Genomic DNA, 3,873 nt, shown 5'->3' on the forward strand with positions numbered 1-3,873 from the left:
AGGATCTTGCTACGCTTTAACATGATGATTATTATTATTATTATTATTATTATTATTATTATTATTATTATTATTATTATTATTATTATTATTATTATTATTATTATTATTATTATCATTATTATTATTATTATTATTATTATTATTATTATTATTATGATTATTCTTTATGATTTATAATTATAATTGTTATAATTATTTTGATTATTTGTTATGTTGCTTGATATATTGTTATTGCTTGATCACGCCTTTTATGCATGTTTAAAGGGAGTTGGTACTTGTAATCACGCTTAATAAGATAATTAATAATCTTGTTTAGGGTTAATATGATTATAATTCAAGTGATCGCCAATAATAGATTTATTTGTGCATTAAATTCAACCAACATAGATAAACAGGTTTAGGGTTAATCCTATTGATTGTATGTTAGTCAAAAAGCGCACATGAATACGATCAGAATAAAGTAGAGGCCTATTATTAGGGCAGGTTCAATCTCTTTTAGGTTGGATTTGTACCTTCATCCCCGAACCCTATTTGGTTTAAGACCTTTTTGGAGTTGACGATCTCTTGGATCGTTAAGGGGTGTAACCTTCACTCTGTGAACGGTTTACAAGTTCCTAAAACTTGTTGGCGACTCTTTTGCTCTATATTCTTCCCTTTTGGACGCCACCGTACTTTAGTGTATGATCACAGTGGGGTTCAAGCTAGGGGTTAACGCTGGAAATTATTCCCTACAGCAATATACAAGGCAAATTGATAGTCACAATGGAGAGTAACAAGACTTAAACCTGTAACACCCATCTCCTCTAGCAATCTGACTGCCCAAACAACCTCTGAGGAAGTAGCTATCATTGCTCTATACTCAGATTCACTAGAAGATTTAGAAACACTACCTTGTTTCTTAGATTTCAAGCTTATAGGAGAGTTTCTAAAGAGCAAGATATATCCACTGACAGATTTCCTAGAGTCTGAACATGCACACACCCCAGTCAGAATCAAAGAATGCCTGAAGTGTCAAGGAGTCAGAAGCTTTTAGCAAAATCCCCTGAGTCTGAGTACTAGCTAAATATCTCAATGTATGCTGTAAAGAATCCAAATGAGAAGATCTAGGAATCTGTAAGAACTAACTGAGGCATTGAACTGTGAAGGACAAATTTGGTCTTGTGGCAGTAAGATATTTCAGCTTCCCAACAAGTGATCTGTACAACTCAGGATCTTCAATTGGATCACCAATTTCTGCAGATAGTTTAAGATGCTGTGGCATAGGTGTAGTAGCCTTCCTTGATAGATCAAAAGGAAAGTTTGCAAGTAATTCTCTAACAAACTTGAGTTGACTGAGAACAGTACCATCATTAACATGCCCAACTTCAATTCCCAGTAAGAAAATGAGGAGTCCCAAGTCCTTTATACTGAACCTGACATCAAGATGAAGCTTGAACATGTCAATAGTGTCTTGATCACTCCCAGTGATGATAATATCATCAACATATACTGCAGCTAGTGTAATATCAATCTCAACTCTCTTTATGAATAGACTTTGATCATTCTTGGCTTGTGTGAAACCCAAAAGAGTTAGTTCATGAACTAACTTGGCAAACCACTGCCTTGATGCCTGTTTTAAGCCATAAAGAGCCTTCTTGAGTCTACAAACCTTATTATCAGGGTTTGCAATCCCATTTGGAACCTTCATAAACACCTCCTGCTTTAAATCCCTATGTAAGAACGCATTATTAACATCCATTTGAAATATACACCAATTTGTGCTGGCAGCATGAGCTATCAAACACCTTATAGTTTCCATTCTCACTACAGGTGAAAATGTTTCTTCATAATCTATGCCATATTTCTGGTTATAACCCTTTGCAAAAAGTCTTGCTTTGTATCTCAATAGTGCCATCTTTGTTCAATTTTATATTATATACACATTTAAAGCCAATAGCTCTCTTCCCTTTTGGCAAATGAACCAATAATTCCCAAGTTTCATTCTTCTACAATGCTGTAATCTCTTTTTTCATGGATTCAACCCAATTTCTATATGTAACAATTTCTGCATAGGAAGTAGGCTCTTGTATTTGGGTAATGTGAGATAGCAAAGCTAAGTGTTGGGAAGAATATTCTGAGTAGCTGACCAGATTACACCAATGACTGGTGATACTGGTGTTACAAACATAATCATCATGCCAAAATGGTTTTCTCTGAGGTCTTGAGGACTGTCTAGGAAGCTGCTCAGAGAGATAAACTTCAGAATCCGGAATAGGTGAGGATACAGGGGTTGTAAACTGAGGGCTAGCAGGAACTGTAATATGAGAGTTTGAGTATGAAGAATGAGAGGGTGAAGAATCAGAGTGAGAGTTAGATGTGTGAGGAGAAGAAATCAGTGGGGTAGCTGGAAGAGAGGAATCTGATTGGATTTGAAAAGAAAAGAAATGTTATAAGTGAGAAGTGTAATCATCATGAAAATGATCAAGGGTTTGAGAAGGAATGAAGAAAAATATCAGGAAAAAGTTGTTGGTTTGAGGTATGTGTTTTATTGTAAATGTGGAAGGGAAAATGTCTTTCATGAAATATCACATTTCTTAAAATAATGACTTTGTTACTTTCCAAAATCAAAATAATCTTTTTGACTAACATAATAGCCAAGAAAAACACCAGAGGTTGCCCTGGGAACAAGCTTATTTCTGTGAACTTTAGAGGTATTCACATAACATAAGCATCCAAATACTCTCAAATGTTCCAAAGAAGAAGTCTTATTAAACAGTTTCTCATAAGGTTTCTCATTATTAATGGATTGTAGAGGCATTCTATTAATGAGATAAGCTGCACAGATAAACCCAATCACCCAAATACTTGGCTGGAACATGAGACTGAAACAGAAGTGCCCTTGTAGTCTCCAAGAAATGTTTATGTTTCCTCTCCACAACACCATTTTGCTGTGGTGTATCAGAACAACTTGTGTGATGAAAGATTCCCTGAGACAACAAAAATTGCTTCATATCACCTTCCCTTAACTCCATAGCATTATCAGACCTCATAGACAAAATTTTAATGTCAAACTGAGTCTTAACATAAGTGCAGAAATCAGCAAAAAATTTCGCAGAATTTGTTTTATTTTTGAGTAAATGTACCCAATTAAATCTGGTAAAATCATTGTAGGGAACAAGCTATCCCACACTTGAGCCCCACTAAGATCATACACTTAAGCATGGTGGCGTCCAAAGGGAAGGAAACTAGAGTAAAATAGTCGCCAACGAGTTTTAGGAACTTGTAAACCGTTCACAGGGTGAAGGTTACACCCCTTAACGATTCAGGAGATCGTTAACTCCAATAGGTCTGGAATCATGACTGAAAGTTCGGGGATGAAGGTACAAATCCAACCTAAAAGAGACTAAACTTGCCCTAAAAATAGGCCTCTACTTTATTCTTCTCGTATTCATGTGCACTTTTTGACTAACATACAACCAATAAATTAACCCTAAACTTGTTTATCTATGTTGGTTGAATATTAATGCACAAATAAAACTATTATTGGCGATCACTTGAATTATAATCATATTAGCTCTAAACAAGATGATTAATTATCTTATTAAGCGTGATTGCAAGTACAAGTTCCCTTTAAACATGCATAAAAGGCGTGATCAAGCAATAACAATAATAATATAATATCAAGCAACATAATAATAATCATCATCATAATAATATTCTCAATCTCAAAGCATAATAATATTAGCAAGATCCTAGACATGATACTAACAAGATTAATAACAAACCCTAGCATGTCACTAAACATTAAAGATCAATTAGCCCTAACATGACACTAACATGATATTAGGAAAGAAATAGGAAGCATCATAATAATATACATGATATTAGAAA

The sequence above is a fragment of the Chenopodium album genome, chromosome 3 (assembly GCF_948465745.1).
Source record: "Chenopodium album chromosome 3, dcCheAlbu1.1, whole genome shotgun sequence".
Taxonomy (NCBI): Eukaryota; Viridiplantae; Streptophyta; class Magnoliopsida; order Caryophyllales; family Amaranthaceae; genus Chenopodium; species Chenopodium album.